Source organism: Aptenodytes patagonicus, chromosome 14, assembly GCF_965638725.1.
Source record: "Aptenodytes patagonicus chromosome 14, bAptPat1.pri.cur, whole genome shotgun sequence".
Classification (NCBI taxonomy): domain Eukaryota; kingdom Metazoa; phylum Chordata; class Aves; order Sphenisciformes; family Spheniscidae; genus Aptenodytes; species Aptenodytes patagonicus.
The window spans coordinates 17,677,298-17,700,515 of record NC_134962.1 but is presented as its reverse complement, the minus strand read 5'-3'; the positions used below and the strand labels follow the sequence as shown (position 1 = coordinate 17,700,515).

The 23,218-nt window shown below is 56.7% G+C and overlaps 1 protein-coding gene across 10 annotated transcripts in view; it reads right to left on the bottom strand.

The window, feature by feature from the left end:
• Nucleotides 1-21,299, bottom strand: part of EPB41L1 (erythrocyte membrane protein band 4.1 like 1) — a 70,645-nt gene extending 49,346 nt beyond the window's left edge. For 9 of the 10 annotated variants that reach the window (XM_076352377.1, XM_076352381.1, XM_076352382.1 and 6 more), the window contains exons 1-2: nt 21,237-21,294; nt 11,757-11,806 (exon numbers count right to left, since the gene is read on the bottom strand). The gene's annotated coding sequence lies outside the window, so the exon portion shown is untranslated. Of the gene's footprint in view, nt 1-11,756; nt 11,807-21,236 lie in introns of all 10 variants that reach the window. The other variant, XM_076352378.1, reaches the window with a different exon arrangement.
• Between the last annotated feature and the right edge of the window lie 1,919 nt (nt 21,300-23,218).

Below are 23,218 nucleotides of genomic sequence, written 5' to 3'. Positions count from 1 at the left end.
TGGGTCAGGAGAGCGATGATTCAGCTCTTGCAAAAACACCCTGCGCTTCTCCAGATGAAAGTGCAGCCCAGACACCACCCATCAGTGAGATGAAATAGCCGGTGCAGACTGCAACGCCCAGACACCCCTCGTCCCCTGGTTTGCTCTCCCTGCTCCCAGAGGCCCACATGAGCACATGGGATGGAACTGGCAGCATCAGCCACGGCATGCCGCGTGCCACCGCTGAGCCCAGACGCTGCAGCATCGTCTACTTGGCAGACCACAACCCTCCTGCTTAGCGACCTGGGGATTTCTTTGCTTTCCTCGGCACCCACTGGTCCCTCCAGTCTCCCGCATTTTCCCCTCCAAAAGCCAAGTCCAATCAATGCCCGCAGCCATGCCAGGGCCCTGCCTGCACCTGCCCAGGGCAGCAGCTCCGCAGTCCCGCAGCCTTTGGGAGGTGCCAAAGGGCCAATACTATTCCAGAGCTCTCCAGTTTCAGCCTGACTACCTCGCACTTCAGCTCCCTCCCCCTGATGACAGCTGCTCAGTAGCACAAGCAGAAATGCCTACCTGTCACCAGCTGGCTGATAACCATCCCCAGCTCCCAAGCAGAGCCACTGCTCCCCGAGAGCCATCCCTGCTGCCCACCAGCCACCCACCCCAAAGCATCTCAGCAGGCAGATGCAGGCAGGTGGCGATGGCCACCTCACTGCCTCCTCAGGAAGAGAACCTGGCGGTAAGGCTGCACTGCACCAGCATCACCGCTGGCTCTCAGGGACAGGGGCATGTCTCAGCAGGGAACAGCTCGCCAGCCCCTTCCTGACCAGGGATGGCCACACCGCCATGCAGCACCTTCGTGCCAGTACGCAGGCTTACAGGGACTCCAAAGCTCAGCCCACGTCCAGCCCAGAGCACAGGCTCCCACCAGCAGTGTGGCAGCTCAGCCACTCAGGAGCAAAGGGCGCAGCAAGGACAGATCCTCGCACCAGGATCCAGCGGCAAACCAGGCAGCCCCTATGCCAGAAACTGTACAGCCACCAGCAACCCCGCTCCACATCACTCTCCGCTGGCTGCCCGCATCGTGCCCGCTGCTCCAGGAAAGAGCCCAGGGGGGTGTGGAAGTTCATTAAGGCTTCTTGCAAAACCAAAGGCTTGCCCAGCTTGCCCCCTCTGTCATGTCAGGCAGCCCTGTAAAACCAGGAATGTGCCTCTTCCAGGCAAACGCGTACCTTTTAAAAGGCATGCTTGCGCTGTCAGCAGAGTTCGGAACACACTAGGAGCAGGGACACAAGAGATTTGTGATACGATGGTGCACCTGGGGCATTCAGCTCTTCCAGCAAAGATCCAGCAAGAAGCACTGGCTGTGGGCAGGAATATTACAGGAGAGGGCATGGGAGAAAGCAGGTTGCTTAACATTCAGCACGCAACATCCTCCAGTGCAACAGCAACATAGTGAACCAGCCCTCTGGATGCACTGAAGGGTTTAAGCCACCACCCAGAGCAACCTCCCCATCCTTCAGCCCCCAAGCAGTCATCGACACAGCTCCTTCCCACACTGCAGGATGTCATTTGATCCAAAGACTTTCCAAGTGCCTTACAGACACCCAGCCTTGGGAAGGTCGTAAAGAAAAGGGACCCAAGGGCACAACTTACCCAGCCAGGGTTGCAGTCGCCCTGAGGGACAGCCCTGAGTAGGGATACCTGAGCAGTGCAGCCACTGACACCTCCTCAAACCCTTCCGCACCACCCAGCCTTCCTGTAACACCCTGACTGCCCCTGTCTCGACACAGCCACCACCTAAGGAGGACTGAAGGTGCCCAGGCTCCACTAGTACAACTGTCCCAGAGGGGAAACGTGCTCCCCCAGCATTTCACAGCCAGTCCACCCTGCATCCACAGCTCCCAGCCCAGCCAAGGGGCTGCACGGAAGCCACAAGATGCAGGAGCCTTGGAGCTTGCCACTTTTTGCCCTGCTTCAGTGCAAAATGGCAGAACCAGGCAGGGAAGCAGCACTGAGGTGGAAGCCCCAAACAAAAGGGTCAACAGAGCTTCAAGACAACTTCCTTCCCCAGGGTGAGAGTGTCAGCGATCTTGGACAGAGGAACCCCAAATCAGGGTTCAGCAATGCCCAGAGACACCCTGGGATGTTCTTCTGCCCCAAGACAGTGTGGCGCGGCCAGCAGGGCGGCAGGACCTCCCGCTGTGCTGCCTGGGGACGATGCGGGCAATGCCAGAGCAGATAGGCAGCAGCACAGGCAGTGGCGCTGGGGATGGTACCCAGAAAGCTCCACCTCTGCCGGTTGCTTAGCGACCAGCATCCCGCAGGAGCCACCTCGTCCGCATGTCCCTGCCAGCAGCACCAGCTCTACTGCAACGGCTCTGGCAGTGGAGGTGAGACCAGAAACCTCCACCTGGTATCCGCCAGCTTCCCCCTTCCCGCTGAAGCACCAGGGCCTGGCTGTGCCAGGGACATGCTCCACTGCAATCTGCCTGTGCACCCCATTGGCCTCCACATCTCAGCCCCCAGCCTTGCCTTGGGCCCAAGGCCTACAGGAAAGGGAGCAACGCTTTTAGATGAGACAGAACTTCCACCCCAAGTCCAGTTGCTGCCTCCAGAAGCTGATAAATGCTAGACAGAGAAAGGAAAAGGACAAACGGAAACCACTTCACACCGTCTGAGCCCTCGCAAGCAGCCAGCCTGGCTGACTGGGAACGAGCATCTCCCACAGCACCACACAACCTGCTTTCCCAGGGACACCGATGTGTCTGAGCCTCCTCCGTGCTCTGGTCAGCATCATCCTTCACAGCTTGGCTCCCTCCTAGCAAGTCCCCAAGCTGCAAAGGGCAAATCACAAGCCTCAGCATCGATGTTGCTTCCCAACTGATAGAGGCCAACATACTTGGGAAAATCCCTCCAAACATCTCAAAATTCCTTTGCAGAGAAGAAAGTGCTACAAGTTCACAGGAAGAAAAGCAGCAGATCAATAAGTGAAACAGGCAGGAGCTGGAACTCAAGGAAGATAATTGTTCTTGCAAACGTCTTTTTGGACACTGCCTGCAATTTATGCTGCTGTTCATCTCACTTCTGAGTGAAGACAGATTAGCTGGCTGGAAAGAGGAGCAGGAAATTGCTATATTAACCATGGAAAATCAAGACTGGAAAATAGACCTTCTGGGACTTCCTTAAACTATCCCCAGCAGTGGTGTCTCTAGCAGAGGTCCAACCTCTCATGGGTCACCGCTAGAGAGCAAACCAAGCTTTTCCTTTGACTTGGCACCTGAAAATCTGATTAATCATCAGTGCTGCAAGAAATCAATGTGACCGCAAGCACGTTGCCCCAAAGTCTCATTAAAAAAGCTGAGGGGCTTCCACGAGCTTTCAACCCTGCAGTAACAGCCTCCTTGCAGCTTGGCACTGGGTGCCAGCGCCGCAGAAGGCAAAGGCCCCGTGCATTAAAGTAGCCCAAGATACCTGCAGTTGGGTCTCCAGAGGCTGCTCTCCCAAGGGTCCCCACCTTCCCTTGCACCCCCACCCAGGGCCATGCCGGATTGCAGGGGAGATGCTACTGGCTGGTGTGGCCTGGCATCCCACGCCCAGGTCACTTACTGGCATCATCAAAACCAAAGGTTTTTCAGTGAAGCGGAGTAGAATATCTTAGGTGCGTTGTTTGGTTTTTTTTAAGATACGGGAAGGAGATACTTTATGCAACAAAATGACTACTACTATAGGTTTTTTAAAACAAACACACACACACACACACCCAAACTCATTCTTCTTTGAATGCAGGTTTAATAAGGCACAGAGGTCAAAGGCACCAGCAGGGCCAGGGCAGCAACCAGGAGCCACAGCAGGCTGCTCTGCTAAGGCCCATGCCATGCTTCCTCGTACACGCAAGCAGCTGGCTTCTGCTAGAGACCGAGCTGCTGACACCTCTCAAAGCACTGGCTTGATCTGGTCCTGAGACTACAAACAGTGCCACCGCTTGGGATTTATTTCATTTGCTTTGTATTATCCCAAATACAAAGCTTAAAATTCCTTTTTTTCCCCCCCTCTTCAACTGAAGGTTGAAGTCTGATTTACCCCTCAGGTGCAGGCAGGCCTCCGCCAGTTACAGGCAGCAGCGCCCCACTGCATGCAGGCAGCTGGGTGGGTGCAGGTCCGGTCCCACTGCCCAGACTTGTATCTGCCCACGCTGTGCCCGCAGACCCCACGTAGGAATCCAGCCCAGGTATGACACCAAGTTTGCCACTTAATTTTAACCCTTTTCATCCCTGGCACCGCTCCTCCACTTCCATGCGACCAGATGCCAATCCTGCCAGTGGGGTGGCAGGAATCAGAGTCATTTAGATGATGCACAGATATAATCCTGACAGACAGCTGTACAAACACATGCCAGGGTCAAAATTGGGAGAGATGCATGGAGACCCCCAGCTCCCACTGCAGAACTGCTCCAGCCTGGTGTTCCCCCATCCAGCATCCCCCAGGCCTCACCCAACGGAGGGACCCACCATGCCAGCTAGCCTCCCAGGCATGAGGCAGACATTTTCTGGTAAGCAAATATTGCTGGTTTTCCTTCGCTCTCCCCCAACCCTTCCATTTTACCTCTTGGGCAATACTGAGCAGTTGTTTTTCTCAGCTGTTTAATCTCTCTCCAGCTCCCAGAGGATGTACGCTTAGCGCCTGCAGAAGCTCATCTAGCTTTGATGTGTCTCAAATTCTACCCTCAGGCAGGTGACGGGTATTCAGGGAACTTGGACAATTAAATGACAACAGAAGGAAAGGCTGAAGGAGAAGTTTTTTTAAAAAATAAAATAAAATAAATAAAGGGGGAAAAAAAGCAAACCCGAATGAAGTCTCTCCTCTCCACTGCACCCAAGGGCAGAGCCCCAAGGTGGGCAGAGCCCATGGTAACCACCAGTGCCTCCTGCTCTCATGCTCGGAGAAGAAGGTCCCAATCCAGGCACCCTGGGCACAAAGCCCTGCTCCCAGCACAGGACAGTGCTGTGGCCAGCCTGAACACAGGGAGCAGGGACCCAGTTGCCACAGCCGAGCTGGCCCCACCACGGCATAACCCAAGGGAGAAATTTGTGTCCAGGAGGTCACGGACACAAGTGGCTGGCAGAGGCAGCAGCACTCCCTGGCACATGACTTGTGCCAAGCAGACCTCGGCACAGGCTGGCACGGCTCCTGCCCTCCCAGCTAAACCAGGGCAGCCTCAGCCAGGACCAGGGACGCAAAGCCAGCAGTGGCTCCCAGGCAGATCCAGGCTCAGCCAGGTCCATTCCAGAGCCTGACCCCTCTGTCCCACACAACCCAGCCTGGCAGCAGGGCTGCCGGCCATGGAGCAGTGACACCATGGCTGCCACGAGCATGAGGCTCCAGCACTCTCACCACAGTATGAGGGGAACAAGACAGAGATGCCTCTTATACCTGGCAGCTGTCCCCAGTGGGTTTGCTGCTTCCCACCATGGCCTCTGGATGGTAGGCAGGATGCCCGTTCTGCAGCCAGGAGGAACGTGCATGGGGGGAACAGCATGGGCAGCTGCCGGAGGATGCCCAGGGCTGTGTGTGCAGGAAGAAGGCATGGTGGTCTTGCCTGGAAAAGGCGTTGGATGGGTGACGGCCATGTGGGGACGCAGGCAGGGCTGTAGCCCTGGCAGAGCACCAACACACTGCACCCACCCCTGGGCTGGCACAGCACCGCATGCCTCTGCTCCCCGGTCCCTGGTCACTCCTCAGGGACCTGAAGGTGGCCCATGATGGGTGCCTTCTAGAAGAGGAGAGAAGTCTAGACTTTCCAAGAGATGGGGCTGCCCATCTTGGTCACCAGGTGGATGAGCCAAGCGGCAGCCAGGCCACCTGCCACCCCAGACTGCCTCTCACCCCCCACCAGCATCACCCCACCGGGGCTGGCACAAGGGACCCACGTGTACATGGCTCTGGAGCACAGGCCCCTGATCCATGCCAGAAGCACCCACGTTTGTCCGGCTCTCCCCAGCCTGCCCCGACTTTGGGGCATCCATCCAGGGCACTGGTGCGGCCACAGCCACCAGGAGCCACTGGCATGGGGGCTCCATCACAAATGCCTCTTGGGACGAGGCAGCACACACAGCACAGAGGACAGCACTGCGTCCCCTGCAACAGCATCAGGGACAGCCACTGGGGCTGTCACTGGTGGCAGTGAAGGGGTGGGACAGCAATCCGCCCAGCATGGCCGCAGCATCCACCACGTCTGAACGCCTCTGTCTCCCCGGCAACCTGGGTACTAGCGCCTTCTTACTTGCAGCCGAGCCACTTTGTGCAGCAAAAGCCATGCTGAATCTATAGCAGGATTACGGCAGCCCTCTCCTTACCTTGCCCTCCTGCCCTTTCCATCCAAAATTCATCATTAAAACATAACCTTGCAGCGAGGAACAAGAAGCATCACGCCAGGGTCACTGGGAGCAGCAGCACTCCCGCTCACCCCGCCAACCACCACCACCATGGGGTTTACTGGGCGCCGCTGGGCTTTCAGCTGAAGGAAAATGGGAGCTATGCAGCAGCCAAATGCGGAGTGACGGACGCCATCTCAGTGCTGGCTACCTCAAATGGCCTGGGCCATTACATGCACATGGGAGCAGGACGAGCATCCTCCAGGTGACACCAGTGGCAAGGAGACCCAACTTCACTCTCCATCCAGCACATTCGGTGGCCTCAGAGGCTCCGAAAGCTCCTCACCACAGCACAAAGCTCCCTCTGGTGCCCCGCCAGCTTCCCCCTCGCCCTACCAAGCATCCTGCCTTCTTTGCAGGTGGGAGAGGACTCAAGCCAACACCTGAGTCCTGGGGCAGCTTACGGCTCCATGAAGAACTGGCCCTTTCCAGAGGTCCCTGAGCAATGCCACAGTAGAGAAAATACCAGCCATGCTGAGAACCCTCTCAGCAGGCTGAGATGTTGTATGCAGAGGCATGACAAGCACCCAGCCCCCACTGAAGGAGCATTCCCTGGGGAAGCACCAGGGAGGCAGGTGAGCCCCGGCACCCCAGACCTCCACCCTGGGTGGGGCTGAGCCTGGTAAGCTGCAACGAGGGGAGCAGATCATGCCACACAGAACCTGTTGGCCTCCCACTGAGCAGCTCTCAGCACCTGCTCTTGTAGCTGCTGAGGATGGGAAGTGGCCCAAACACTGTTTAACCCCTTCAGCAACAGGGAGGAAAGCCAAGAAAGGAAAATCAAAAGTCTCTGTCCCAGAATAAAGGAGAGAGCAGCAAGGGCTGTGGGGGAGCCAGGCTGGAAGAAGCCCAGAGAGGTGCCACCACCAGCACCCATCTGTTGGAAGATGATGCCCTGGAGCATACCCACGCCAGGGCTGGGTGCTCTCCTGCACGTGATCCAGCCTCCGCATCCACCCTTTGGGAGCAAGCCCTGCAGATCCCCACCCCACACTGCGCCTGCTCAGATGCTGCCTACAGCTTCGCATCCCTTGGGTCCTGCTGTGCCAAAAAAGCTGCTGAATTGTCAGTCCTGGATGGCAAGCCCTTCTCAGGGATCTGAGAATGGAAAGCTCTTTCTTTCCACCCAGCCCCAGTGGGGTCACCAGTTTAGCAAGGCAGGAGCCCATCCCAGCCCTTCACACCCTTGGCCAAAACCAGTGGTGAGGGTGGTACATCACGTGGGAACAGAGTTCTCTGCCACGCTGAGACCTGCTGAGGACTTGGGCAAGCGCACGGCCATCAGAGCAGCAAAGCTGCATCTTCCAAGGAAAGCCCCATCTCCTGCCGCCCGAGCAGACAGTGCTGCATGTCAACGGTGGGGCAAGACCGCAGCCCCAGCACAGCTCTCCAGCAGAGAAGCCTTCAACAACCAGGCAGAGGGCGTCAGAGACAGGTGGGCATCCCAGCTCACCCCAGCTGTAACACAGCACAGGGGAAGCCCAGCTCCTAACTGACGTGATGCAGAAGAGGTTAAACGTATCAGCCAAAGCAAGCAGGGTGTTTGGCCAGAAGCCAGCCTTTCCCAAGCTGAGTTTGAGGGAGCTGGCAGCTCTCATCAGCCTTCAGGGCATGCATTGCCACATACCACAAACCTGTTTGCTCAGCCCAGGCCAAAGCAGCTGGGATGGCACAGAGCAAGCTTCATTGACCAAGGCATGTCTCACAGCGAGGATGGGCCCCAAATCAAGAGGAAAGTGCACCAGCAGCCCCAAGCCAGGGCGGGGGGAGCAGGCACAGCACTCCCCCAACACCTGCCGCAGACAGTACTGCAACCGAGCAAACACCCACCCCGCAGCAGCGCTGCCATCTCCCGCCAGCCGTGCCAGGGGCTGGCAGTGCTGTCTGCCCAGCCAGGGTCCCACCGCTGCGCGGGGTGAAGGGCAGGGAGGAAAGAACAGCTTCACCTTCCTAACTACTCCATAAAACAGACTGACAGCGTTTCCCAGGCAAAAGGTGATCCATGCAGCATCCTGGGCCAATTCTTATAATAAGGAGCTAATCCTGCCCAGGGTGCTGGGGAGGGACCTCAGCAGCTGCTCTGTGCTCATCTGTGCTTTGCAGCCATTAGAAACTGCCTGCAAGCAGAGTTACAGGGCTAAACCATCTCAGTGCCACATCCAGACAGCGCAAGGGGTTCTGCCTGGGGGACGGGGCTGCCCTGCTGCAGAGCTGGCCAGGCCCCGCTGGCCCCTGCACGCTTCTTTGGATGGGGAAGGGGCTACCCAAGTGGTACCATGGCCAAATGGAGCAGTCAGCCCAGGTAAGGACCAGGCTCTCCAGAGAGACACCAGGACCACCAGCATTGCAGCCATCCGTCCCCTCCCACTCCAACCCTCATGCAGGAACTGCACTGGAGTGGAGCCTGGGGCTGTTCTGGTGCAGCAGAGGGAGGGAGACTGAACCAAAGCCTGTTAGGGTAACAACCAGTGCTCTTTGAACCCAGTTCACCCAGCTGCAGATAAGCCCCGTGGCTGACCACTGCAGAGCACCAGCAAGGCACCGCAGATACGCACCAGAAGCAGGCAGGGGTGTTGCAAACCATGTGGACCACCCATCACCAGGGAACTTTCTTCCTCCACCGGTGATGGCAGAGAGCAGCTCCCGTCCCCACTCCAGGTCACCTGCTGCCTCTGTGGCAATCACTGCTCGCAGACAAAAGCAAGCAGAGGAAGGTAGAGACCATGGGTTCAACTGTCTTGCGCTGGGATGTAGCGGCCAGGGGAGATTAGCTGCCTTATGTGCAAGAAGAACACAGGAACAGACACGCTGGAAACCACAAGACCAGCCTGTAAGCAGTGTGCTGGAAGAGGAGAGGAGCTTGAGTATGTGAAGAGCACCTAGAGCAAGGGGAGCCACCAAAGGGAGCCCAGCTCAGGCACGGGCTCGGCCCTGCCCTCTCCCATCTTCTCTTTCCTTTCAAAGAAAGGCCAAAGCTCTCTGCCTACAGTCATCGTCCTCTGATCTGCAGCCCCAGAAAAGCCCTGTTCAGGGTCTAAAGCAGTGGCTACAAAGTGCCATTTTTGCCAAGGTAACGGTCACATCTTGTGCACCACTTCTGAGGAGGATGGAGTAGTTCATCTGGAAGAGACCTACAATGATCATCTAGTCCAACTGATGGATGACCACGTCCACCAAGCAAGCTCTCAAGGAGACAGTCCTTTCCCTTCACCCCTGCCTACCAAATCCCAGCAGCAAGCCCTTCGTGACATCCAGGAGGTAGGATATTATATCAGCTGTGAAGGAGCTGTAGAAATACAGAGAAATGAGAAGCTCATCACCAGCACGATCACTGTGCCGTGATGGGAGTGTCACCAACCCTTCAAGAAGCAGGGGGACACCTCCCTCAGCACAAAGCGGCAGCTGGCCTGGGCTGTGCTGGCAAGGCTTCGCTTGCCCGGACTTGCCAGGGAGCTGGGACCCACACACAGCTCGGCAAATCTGCCCTGAGAGCACAGCCATGAAGCAGTTCTGCTGTGCAAGTGCTTCTCCAAGTCCCCAGTGCTGGCTCACAAGACACAACTGAAAGAGGGAAACATGAAACCAAAGACACCCAGACCTGTGCCACCAACCCCCAGCTGTACCCAGGACACCGAGGCCACCAGTGAAAGCGAGGGGTTAGCTGGGTACCAGGGGTCACCGCAGAGGTGGTTTGTGTCCTCCTGCTCCCTGTGCCACCCCAGTGTGGGGAACCCCGACAGGGACTCACACTCCCAGGCAGGGGCAGAGCTTCCTGCCAGGCATCGCCCAGGAGCTGAACGCTCCCACGTCGGCGGTGGCCGGTGCCCAGTCTCCCAAGCAGCCTCCCTCACGCAGAGCCCCAGAGTGGAAGCACACAGGCACCCCACCCCATGTTGAGGGAAACTGAGGCACACGGTGATGCAGGATCACATGCAATCCACCACTGAAGTTGGGCCTGCACCTCTGCTCCCACCAATTCCAAAACCGGTCTTCCAGCACCCAAACTCCTCAGCATACAGAGACAGGACAAAAAACCCTGTCATTATCCTTGCTTTCCCTACAGACACGCACCCCCAGACACGGGCGGAGCTGGCATCTTGCTGGACCCGCAAAAAGCCCTCCTGGAGGGACGGTCTTGTAGCACCACTGGTGAGAAACCGCTCATAAAAAGTAACGAGCTGCCCCGTTCAGAGACACAGACACCTCTAGCCCTGAGAAGCACATCGCAGCAGCCCATCACTGCCCTTGGCAAGGACGCAGATCCCCCGCCCGCATCCGGGGCACTGGCCGCCTCTGCGCCCTTTGCCTCCTGTGGGGCAGGAGCCAAACCCTGGAGGGCAGTGGGGTTCCGTGGATGCAGTGAGCCTCACAGTGCACGCTGCCATGTGCTCCTGTCACCTGGGAAAGAGCCAGGACAGTGAGGTGCAGCCACGGAGCTCCTTGTCCCCAATTTTCAGATGACGACACCTTCCTCCCATCTTGGACCCAGAATGAGGGTAGCGCTGCTGCTTTGCTCTCCGCCAAGGCTCACCTTGCAGGTCAGGGAGCAAAAGCAGAAATGAGACCTTGTCCTCCCAGCTATCCCCAGCCGCACACCGTCTGCAGGACACGTGGAAGCAGCTCACATCTGGTTTCGCAGGGACGGCACGTGTAAACCTGCTGTGCACTGGAGCCCTGGAGTGGAGCAGCCCACCCAGCCGGAGGGACCCCAGGGGTCTCCGAGAAGGCCTGGACCACAAGCCCTCGACTCTTTCAGACACCCCAACAATTTAATTCTGCAGCTCGGACCTATCACTGTCATCTCCCATCCTTTGCTCCCAGCTGCCCGGTGGTGCCAGCCTCCCCGGGATGTGCCTCAGGCTGGCCATGCCCCAGGCTGGCCGTGCCCAGCCCCTGCGAGCCCGGGGACCTACGCCCTGGGCTCAGATCCACACCTGACAAAACAAAACGGTTGGTTTGCAAACACGCCACCTTCCTCAAATCCTCCACACAAAAGACAGCATGGAAACTCAACGTTAAGCGTGACGTCCCAGAGTCGCTCCGTCAGCAGGCAGACTCAGGCAGCTGGTAGGAGCCTTTCTGTTGTCAAAGGAGCGGTTGCCCAACTCCTAACTAAACCAGGAAAAAATCTCAACACATAAAGAAAGCCAGAACAAGCCCAAGCCCAGCAGTTTTGTGCTTTGGTGGTAACAGGCCAGATTTCCAGTCCTGCCATGGGTTTCTGGCAGACAAGCCTCCCTGCAGCACCGGCTCCGTGCTGAGCAACCCCTTCTACGCTACAAAACCCACTCAGCCTTATGTGGGATCTGGAAAGGAGAATAAAAGCTTTCAGGATAAACTCACACTGCTTCCAGGGGCTGCTCTCAATGCTCTGCTTGGGCACAATTCAGAACCTGCAAAGAAGAAATCAGATTTGGTTAAAAAGAAAAGAAAAAAAAACCCTCTCGGAGATGATGGCAAGTGCACAGAAGGACGTTAGCCAGGCACAAGATGGTGCCCGCACAGCTCGAGCACTGCGTTTAGACTCCATACAAATCTGCTTGCTGGAGAACATAAACTCCAGATTACATTAGATGCCACTTTACTCTCAAAAAGACTGATGTGAAAACAGCACCTTCTCAATGCAGTCCGTCTACCCGCTGCGTGCATTGCGAGCCAGCTCTGCTCATTTGAGTGATAAAAGCAAATATTTACTACAGGCAGTGCCGCAGAACAAACACACCTCCGAGAAGTGAAACAGATACCCTCCTGGCTCGCACCACTGGGTGCTACCCAAGTTCTCCTTTCAGGGCCATCTGTGCCACCCCATTGTCACCCGTTCCTCCGGCTCACCGGCACAGCCCCTGCGGTAACACCAAGGGCAACATCTGGTCGGCAGGACTTTTACCCCGGGTAATGATGCAGGTCAGTGATGCAGGACCCATGGGAGCCAGCCCCACTCACTCGTCCATGGAGTAACCAGCAGCTCTGGCACACCAGGAGTAAAATCAGCAGTTTTAATCGGAACAGCCCAAATCCTGCAACAGCATTTTCAGGGCCACTTTTTAGATGACAACTGCATCTAATGAGGAAGGAAAAACTGCCCAGCAGGCACTAGTTACATGAAGGAGGAAGCACAGTCTCACAGCATAGCAAGGATACCTTCTGCTTTTCCAAGGGTTAATTTTCCAAACATACCTTCAATAGGCAAGGACCATCCTCCCCTAAACACAGAAGCAAAGCAGGCAGGATGACCCGCCTATGCAAAGCGCCCACCTCTCCCATGGATTCAGTAAAAAACTTCCACTCTCCACAAGCAAACATCAGCTGTGTGGAGCCTGACACAGCTTGCCCTGAGCAACACCGATCCACAGCAGCTTTCCCAAGAGCTCGCTCGGGGCACAAAAGCTGCTCCACTTTCCATTTGGACAGGGTCCCCAAGCAGCACGGTGACACACAGCAATTGATCCGTGGCTGGGCAGCTACCGCGTGGGGCTTTGGCCATTTCCTCCCAGACAAGGACAGGACCCACTGCTGTCCCCCAGACAGAAAACCTGATGCAATAAGACCGGGAGCTTCGGCACCTCCAAGGAAACAAAATCACCTTTGAGCAGGGAGAAATTGCACCCCCAAACGATTTGCATCAGAGATATGGATCGAGGGAGTTACAGCCACCACCGCGTGCGTGGTCCTGTCCCAGCTCTCTGCCGCTGTCACACAAGGGGAAGCACAAGCAGGATGTCATCGCGTGCTGGTGCTGAGCACCCTGCCCACCAGGGACAGATTCCTTTGCAGTCACCACGTAGACTGGTTTTACTCGCTCAGCTGTCTCACTGCGTGGGGAGCAAGGCTGGGATGCAACGCGGGGCATCCCTGTACCCAGCCGGCCGGCACCAGTGCTGGCTGCACCTGCAGCCCCAGGTCCCCCCACCCACATGCACCGCGGGGCCAGTGTCACAGGGCCTGAACACCTCCACACCAGTGACCAGCACAGGAGCTGAACTCATGCCCCAGTGCACAGCTCGCTGCTCTCCCAGACCTGGAAATGGCATTTTCCCGACCCACTCACGATTATGCATAGAGCCTGCGCTGCCCACGGACCAAGGGATGCCACTGGAATGTGGAGGCTACTGTCCCATGCCGTTACCTATGTGCCCACACCCCTCGATCCCAGAGCCCATGACAGACCTCTCTCTCCTTCACCTGCCTCCTCTTCTCGTGCAGATGCCATTGCCCAGAGGCTAACGAGCCAAAGGAGAGAAAGATCCCTGTCAGGAGAAGAGCTCTGCCCTCACCCAGCGGCAGGACACACAGGTGCCCCAACAGGCCAAGCTGATCTGGGGAACGGACTCCAATACCAGCAGCGCCTGCTCCCACCTGTAGATGGTCGCACAAAGCCGCGGAGATCTGTGGGGCTCTCCCCCCTCTTTGGCACAGCCTCTGTGGCCCTGCTCCCAGCAATGCTTGGCCCTGCCAAGCCCAGCAATTTTTGTGGGGGCCCCGTGCTGCTCCCGGATTTGTACGCTCAGCTTTCTCCCATCCCAGCTAAAGGGCGAGTCAAGAAATGCACAGCGGAGACAGGCAGGCAGACACACAGCCAGGCACGAGAGCAGCCAGTTTTCAACAGAAGAAGGGCTGTCGTGCCAGCAGCCCCAGCACCGGGGCTCACCAGGGCTGCACCGTGTTCATCCCACGAGGGAGGATGCAGTCACCAAAGGCAGGGCAGTGGCACTCAACGCTCCCCAACCTGCCTGTGTTAACGCTGTCAAACAAAGCCCCTGTGCTCTCCATCAGACACAGACCGTCCCTCCTTCCTGTCTGCTGCTGCGTGAAGCAGCATTCACCGGGGCTGGCTGCACCACAGCAGGCTCTGAGCTATAGACATTTTGGGATCTGAGCTACTGCATCAATTAGTATCATATTAATGAAGTGTTCTGAGAATACAGGCAGCGGGAGCAAGACCCTCCCCCAACCCTGCTCACTTCTGCCTGCAAACAAGCAGCTCCCCATAACACTCCTGCTAGCAAAAATCCATGCTAGATTGCATCATGATCTCCTGCCATGCAGCTGTCCCCGGCACCAGGCCGGTGCATACACCACCTCAGCCACCAACAGTGCCCCGGGCTTGAAAACATCCCACAGTGACCCACATTGCCACAATATCGTCATCGCAATCATCCAGCCTTACCCTGACGGAGTGAGTGTGAGTGCTGCCTGTGGAAGCAGGTGCTGGGACACCAAAGGCAGCCAGATGAAGGCTATGGCCCGTGCAAGGGGCAGATCCCGGCCAGCACCGCTGGCAGGCTCAACCACTGGCTGGGGTTAGGATGGAGCCATATGCTGAGCCCAGTTCACTCGAATCTAGGCCAGTGTGTTGCAAAAATGCTGATGGGTCCAATGAAGGGCAAGGAAGGGGACAAGGATTCATACTGTCCCCTTCACATGTCCACCAGAACAGGAACATAAACAGGGCAGGACAACACAGCAGCCCCAGGGCAGCTTAGCCAAGCACAAAGCGACCAGAGAGAGGTCCAGCTGTGCATGGCTCCACCCTGCACTGCAATCACATCAGCCCTGGTGAGTCCAGAAGGAACAGCCCAGCCAGCACTCAGGAGGAGATGACCATGGACCACAACACCATGGGCCTTCCAGGCTGCCCTGTCTACGCACGCCAGGCTGCCGCAGCCAGCAGCACCGTGCCGGCGTGGGACTGAGCTCCAAAGCTCTTGCAGCAGCACAGAAGTGGCCAGGTGGGCTTACAGCAACGGTGGAAGTTGCCACCAAAACACAGCATGGACAGCTGTGTTTTCTCTATGTCCTGTAGTACCTCCAACAGCCACCCTAAAGTCAGCTGCATTTCCTACAGATGTATCACACACGAGACCAAGGTGACCAACAGGGATTTACTCATGCCATACCACCAGAAAGCATTTTTTGGTTCCCTGAAGAGCCCCAGTGAATTTGCAGAGGTAATGGCCCCTGCCTCACGTAGGCATATGTATACCCAGAAATCAGACCTCAAAGGAGGTTTATCTTGTTCTGGCCAGTTCACTCTGCATGACCTTCATCTATCAGGACTTGCAGTAAATCTCCTAAAAGGCAACACTGCTTTGTTGCATTTTAGGATGAATTCAGGCTGGAAGTTTCCCACCCCAAAGTTCACCATCAATGTTGGGTTTGTATCCTTGTCAAAGATTGCACCTTCCCATAGCAAGCAGCAGACCCAGCTGTATGACCACCCCTTAGGCCTTAACACAGCACCGCTCTCCCACTTTGAGACCTTTAGCCACATCCCTCTCATCACCGTCAAAGCAGAGACCCAAAGCTTTGTCAGGTGCCACGCCATCCCATGCTCAGCAGGAGCTCCTGCCAGCAGAAACACTGCCAGATCAATAGTGCACCTAATTAGAACATTTAATTGCTTCTCTCACAGACAGGGATACTGCTTCCCCAATAGGATCGTTAAGGAGAAAAACCTGCAGGACCCCTCCCAGCACTGCAGCCCTTCACGCGTGGCCACCTGGGTGATGGTCCCATGTGGATGGGCAGGAGGAGGATGCGAAGGGCTGATCCATCCCCCCTTCCGCCCCGCAGCCTGCCAGGGTACGCACCTGCCTGCCTCTGGCCCAGCCAGGATGGCTTTCTGCTGACACTCACCCCAGCAAGTACGATTTGCTGATTACAAAGGGGAACGTGTCATTTAAAACGCACAATCAGATTTCCCGACCCTTCTGCCCATAACAAAATGTCTCGTGAAATGGCTCTTTCTGTTCTCCCATAGAAACGTGTTTCCCTTCAAAAGCCTGATACGAGGAGAGGGGGAAAAAAAAGAAAAGGCAAAGCTAAAAATATCTTCTGAAAGATACCACGACAGCAACAGATTTACAGGAAAATGAGGTGGGAAGGGGGCTGTGAATGTGTTAAGATCCTGTTTAATCTCTCCCCAGCCACCTAAAAAATCCACTGAAGGCAGAAACGATACCTCAACATTTCCTTTGTGCGAGAGATGACTCCACCCTGTGTTTTCCTCTCCATCTGATACTCGGGGAAGGATACCAGCACACATCTCCGCTCTGCTGCCAAGCAGCAAGCGGGGCCCCGGCAGTGGGTTAGTAGGAGCAGAGGGAAGAAGGAGCCAGTGGGTGGAACCTGGCAGCAGGGCTGTGCTGTGAATCCTCATTCAGTATCGCCTCAAACGCAGGATGCGTTTTACACTAGCGCAGCACCTGGTCCTGGTTTCCACCTCATCGCCAATACCTTGCAAAGGAGCATCAGTCTTTGGAACCGAGAAGGGGTCAGGGACAGCAAAGCCCAGTGAGATGGCCGCAGGGTCCAGTTATAGCTGGGGGGCAGAGGGCTGGTTTCTGGAAGGGGGATGGAGCAGATACTAAACTGCTACCACATTTCATCTCCACAAAGAGGCCAAGTGCCCGAGTAAAACTGCTGACCTGCTGGCAACTGCAGATCTGCGGCTTCAGCCTCATTTGTCTCGTGTTTTGAGCACAATAGGGTCAGCCCAGTCTCCTCTCTGCACTGTGATCACACCAGACCCAGGATGCTGCTTACCCGGTCCTGGCTGCTCCCAGACACACAGCTCCTGCATGGGGCAGACCAAGCCTGGGGCACTGCTAAGCCCCCAGCGGAACTAGTATTGCCCTCCAGAGGGCAAAAGACAGACCATCAGCAGAAGATGGAAAGAAATTCCTCTTCCAGAGCATTATCATCCAGATTTTAAGGCTCTGTCTGCTACTCCCACCCTCCCAGACAGCAAACCTGGGAGTGTGCATGAGGATGCAAATGGACATGCGCACACTATAGGCAGGGCCCTGACTAATATTCAACTTCAATTCAGAGCACGCTCAGCTGTGTACTGGGAGAAGCAGACATGAAATATTTGTACCAAATCACCCACCTAGGGCTCTGGGATGACTGGCCCTTTCTACACAGCCCCACAGCTCCCTGTCTAACACAAGGAGAGCAAACCTTGGCTCCTGTCCCAGTTGTACAAAAGCTCAGCCCAACAGCTCTTGGTACAGATGCCTCCATGCACCCCCAAACAGTTCACCTCCTTGGAGCAAGGCAGGGCAGAGGGAGCAACCATCATCCAAGACAAGGGACATCCACAGGGCCTGGGCCCAACATCCTGCTCTGCACCAGGGACACGCTGTGCTGACAGGAGAGCTGCTGCAGAAGGCAGCCACCGCTTCCATGGTGGAAGATGTGATTGCCCAGATCTCCTCCTCATCCCTTTAAGGCACACTTAGGTCCTGGACAACCCACAAGCTTCCACCCAAGGGCTAGGAGGAGGGGAAAGATGATCTGCAGCCACAAGAAAATACTGCAACATGTCCCCATCAGAGACCTTCTCCTCCCACCATGCTTCCCATTTCCTGTAATCCAGACAAGGTGATGCGCGTGAGAAAGACTGGTCCACTCGGCAAGCTGCCTCACTGGCAGTAGTGACGCTCAACTTTATAGACCCAAACGGCACAGGGCAGATGCTGGAAAGGAGCTCCCAAGGGAGACTATCCTCCAGCTCCCACAGATACGTACAACTCCTTCCAGGCTCAAGCGACAGCATAAGCCAACAGTGAGCGTGAGTCCAGGCTCAAACCCCAACGTCCCCATGCAGAAGGAAACAGCGAGGGCCAGCCCCTCCACTCAGCACCACGGAACCTCACAGGTCTCCCCAGAGCAATCGCCCTGGCTGTGACAAATCCAAACCTGCTGACTCAGAGCCACCCAACTGCTCTAATGAGAACAATAAGCCACGCAGCCATCACTGTCACAGCCTCAGTGCAAGCACATTTTTAGATGCCGTATGACAGTCATGTATTTGTAGCTGCACAAGTCTTCCTGCACAGGAGCTTCCAGCAACTGGGGACTCAGGAACCTCCACCGTTTCGCATTTCTTCTTTTGCATCTATGCTTAAAACAGAGCTTCAGACTCGGCTCAGACCTCCAAGTGACAGGCACCGCATGAAAGTCTACTATATAGCTAAACACAGGCCTTACAGACGCCCACGCTGATCTGCTGCAAAGCTTAAGCCCATACTCAGCCCATCTCCTCGCACACGCTTGCTTCCCCATCGGTATCCCAGCTGTCACTCAGGCGCCGTAGTGCTGTGCCCAAGGCAGCAGGGAAATATCCCCAGTCCATAGCCAAATAAAATTAAGGCAAAGGACACTCAAGTGATGTCTGTGAGACTGGGCAGGAAACTCGGAGCAAGCCTGGGAACAGCTAAGCCCACCCCCTGCCCTTTAACCAACAGGTCATTTTCTGTGACTTCCTAATTTAGAAATCCTAATTAACTATGGGAAAGATTTCTTTTTTTAGGGACAAAATCAATCAGGCACCTGACTGGTCTATCTCTCTGTCTCCAAAAACCTCCTCTAGTAATGCAGAAGTCATCAGCAGCGCTAGAGCAAGGAGGAACACAGGCAACACAGAGTGACGCCGGAGTTATACACGGGACGAGGGCTCGGTGCTCCCAGCAGAAAGCATGAAAGGTTATTCTGTAAATCAATGAGAGATCCAGCTCCTCACCAGGACCAGGGTCATCACCCAGAGCTTAACAGGGAGCTCAACTGCCCGGGGGAAGAAAATTTATTTTTAAGATTTTCCACATTCTACACTGCATTGACTTCTTCAGCTCACCCAGCCACCCCTCCTGGTCGCCCATAAGCCGCATGCCAGAAGACATTTACCCTGGAAGGTTGTTGTGGTGGTGGCAACCATGGCAGCAGCCCAGGAAAGGGGACCCAGCAAGCTCCATGCACTGGACAGGAAAGGTACCAAAACCTTCACCCTCTGCATGCCAGGAACACAGGTTCTCATCTACACTCATGCTTTTTGACCAGAAATACAACACTAGACCTCAAAAACCTTTTTTAGAAGCTTCCTCCAAAACAAAACATCTCCCCTGAGAGTTTTGGAAAAATGCTGATTTCTCAAAAATTGGTAAAAATAAAAATTCTGTACAGTTCTAGCTACAACATCAACAAGCAACCAAAACAGCAGGGGAAGAACACATCACCTGCAGCCAAAGCTAGCTTATTGTCAGCACAAACACACAGGCTCTGCAGCTAACCCAGAGCTGCATCACACCCTCCGAGACACCCTGTACCCCTGCAGCCCAAACCAGGGCTCTGCTATTTATGGTGATGTCTGGTCTAATGACTGCATTACCATCTGAAGTTGCAGCTAAAGCCATCAACACAGCACAAGGATGGCACAAAGAGGAGAGGAGACATGAATCCTCCGCTCCCAGCAGGGGCTGCAGGCGGGGAGGTGGCTCACACCCCTCAAGGGAAGGGTACATCATGGTCCTTTGACACCAAACACGGAGGTTACCCCTGCGTAAGGAGGGAATGCTCTGGGAGAAGGAGGATGGTTGTGGACCTGCCATGCACTACAACAGCCAGGGTCTGCCACAGCTTCCAGAACATGCTCTGCATCTCTGCACGCAGCAGAGACCGGGGTCCTCAACGAGAGCACAGCTCTGAGCACCCTGGGGAGGCCTCCACAGACAGACTTCATGCCTAGCAATCCAGACTCTAAAAAAATATAATTAAAGAGTAATTCCCTTCTTGCAACGATCATCACCCAAACCCAGACTTCCCTCAGCTCCAAACTTGCTTGACAGCAACAAGGGCATGCAACTGAAGACCACCAGAACAGCTCTCCAGCCTGCGCAGCCATGGTCAAAGGGATCTGACACATGCAGAGTCCTCCAGTGGGCCGCAAAGGACGTGGAGATCTGCAAGGTAGCCCCAAGGAGCAGACCTTGGTAACAATGTGCTTCCCACATCTTGAGTTGTTTGGAAGCAAAAATCGCTTTGGACAAGTCTAGCATAAGAAAGCTGGAGGGAAAGTGACAGTTAAGTGCAGGAAGGAGACTGATGCATGGGCTGGCCTCTCTAGGGATGCTGGAGAAGCCACACCTCATCCACGGCAGTGGAGAGGGAGCTGATCAGGAGTCACCTCACACCATCTACAGCTGAATCAAACACAGCTTTTCCATCGCCTGCTCCTGCAACACATTGTGAATACTCAACCACGCATACCCAAACCATTGTTTGTCCACAGAAGGGTCCCCACCATAACATGCTGAAGGCTGGGTATGCCGGAGGGAAACAATACCACGGCGGAAACAGCAAGAGAAATAGTGTTTTATACAGAAACCACTGATAGAGAAAAGGGCCACGTAGGTCCTCTAGTACAATCTCCCGGGTAACCAGCCTATGGAGAAAATGCTGAGCTCAAGGATACCTCCAGAGCCCACCTCCTGCCATATGACGATACTCCAAAAATAACCACAGAAATATGCGAGGACCCATTCCAAGTTGTTCCTGGCTCTCTCCACATTCTCCCTCTAATGTAAATCGTCTCCCTGAAATCACAGCCCGGCAGTTAAACGCTATTACGGCAACCCGCAGCTCGGGGCTATGGATCCCTGGGGCTGGCTCATCCTGATGCAAGGATCCGACTCGCGCTGCTGCTTCCCCGCACTCCGCTTTGCTCCTTCGCGGGTGGGAAGCGCGGTCCCCCCCCCCCCTCCCCGTGCCCGGCTGGACCCCCGTGGGGCGCCGCGCCCCGACCTCAGCATCCCGCCCCGCACGGCGGGCAGGGAGGCAGGACACGATGCGGGATGCTCTGCCCGCCCGCCCTCCCTCCCACCGCTGCCGAGAAGGGGAGGCCCGGCTTGGAAAAGCTTTCCCAGCGGCGGGGCTGCGCCTGCCTGCAAGCCCTGCCTGCCTCTCCCTTGCAGGCAGCGCACCTGGGGCTGCCGGCGCTGCCCGACCCCGCGCCCCCCCAATCCCCCGGCTCGCCCGGGCGCTCACCTCGGCTCGGCTCGGCCCGCTCCGCCGCCGCCTCCCGGGCGCGGCCCCACGCCGCAGCGGCCGCTGCCCGCCCTGTCTGCTGCCTGCCGCCCGCCTGCCTGCCCGCCGTGCGGCGGGAGCGCAGCGCGGGGCGGGGCGGGGCGGGGCGGGACGCAGCGCAGCGGCGGCGCCGCGGCCCGCCCCGCCCCGCGCTGCCTGGGAGCCGCCCACGGGCCGCGCCGTGGGTTGCGGGAGCTCCGCGCCGCCGCCCGCCGCGCCCGCGGCGGGCAGTGCGGGGGACCGCCGGCTCGGCTCTGGTTCGTCCCCGGGGGCGCAGGGGGCCGCCGCGGCTGTTTCCACGCGCGTCCCGCGTGACCCTCCCCCACGGGCAGGGTCCCGCAGAGGCACCCAGGACCTCAGAGGCTCTGCGCTCCCCCTTTCACCCTGCCCAGCTCAGCTCGCGCGGCCGCACCAGCCGCTCTCCCCCCGCGACCTCCCGTCCCTGCAGAGCCTCCTCCTGCCACGCCCCCCCGTCGAGACCTGCAGCCCCGGACTGAGGTTTCCCTCCTCAGGGAAGGAGCTTTGCCTCGGTGGGACGTGTCGGCAGGTTTTGCGGCTCCCACGGGGTGGCTGACCTTGGAGCGCCCGGGGCTGCCCACCCACTGCCCACAGCCCCCGAGCACTGCATGCGGTGTTTGTGTGCAACAGCCATAAGCCAGTCCCAGGAGATCTCCACATCATCAAGTGATCTGACTTGTGTTGTTTCACGTGTGTCAGGGCAAGCAGTCCCCTCCAGGAGACGCAGCTGAAAAGGTGGGGCAGTTGCTCCACCACACGTGTGCACCCACTGGGTGCAGGGATGCACTGGGTGCGTGGATGCACAGCATGGATGCACTGGGTGCATGGATGCATTGGATGCACAGCATGGCTGCAGCGGCCACTATGGCCATAGGTGAAACCTTTGGGGAAGTCAGATTGGTGCTCATAAACAGGAGGAATGAGACGAGGTGCGCTGCACACTCAGCCCTCTTTGCCTCGCAGATGCTGAGGAGCGAAGGACGGAGGGGTTAGCACTGGGTCTGGTTTCCTTGTTCCCAGAGCCTGTGGCTAGTCCTGACTTGGTACCCAACGCCCACTAGCACTTGCTGCATCATGTAGGGCTCCAAGCAGCATGTTGTGCCCCTGGACTTCCCTGCGGGGCCTTTGCTTTGCTCTGTTATCTAGTAGCGCATCTGCCATCAGGTACTGTATTGGTCCTCTGAAGTTAGAAGGGTGCAGCTCTGCGCGGGACCCCAGGAAAGGCTGGTCTCCAGCAGCGAGGGGGAGGCTTGGGGACTCTTCCCAGCAGGGAAGATCTGACCTGGCCTCCTCTGCTTGTCCTCTGCAAGCCAGGGCTGGTCTGGGGTGGCTCGTCATGGTGTGTCAGCACACGGTCGCCTGTCTGGCAGCAGTGGGTGCCAGGGCTCTGTGCCGGCTGCCTCCGTGTGCTGCTCCTCAGCTTCCTCCCCACCAGCCTTCAGGAAACCTGCCATTCCCACTCACACAGGGAGCCTGACCCCTGCACCACCATGACTGGGACGAAGTGCTGGAATGAGGCAGGCTTTTTTTTACTGCTTTATAAAGTGCCTTCTTTATTAGCCACACTGAGGCTTTTTTCCTGACAAACCACATACCAGCAGAGAGTACCAGGAACAAAATGAGGCTGCATGGTCCAGTGGTTCGAGCCAAGGCAGCGATGCCAGCAGGATTGTGGGCTCTAATCCCCTGCTGAGCTGTTGACTCACTGTACAAACTCAGGCAGGTCCTGCCTCTTTGTGCCTCGGAGAAGCCCAGCTGGAAAGTTGGGTAAATAGCAAGAACCTCTTGGAAAAAAAAAAACCATCACACCGAAGCCAAGCTTGAGGGAGGGCATTCATTTACAAATAAAAGATGTTTCAACTGGCTGTTCAGATTCCCCTCACAGGCATGGTTTTCACCTCCGGCCCTCCACCGCTGTGCATCGT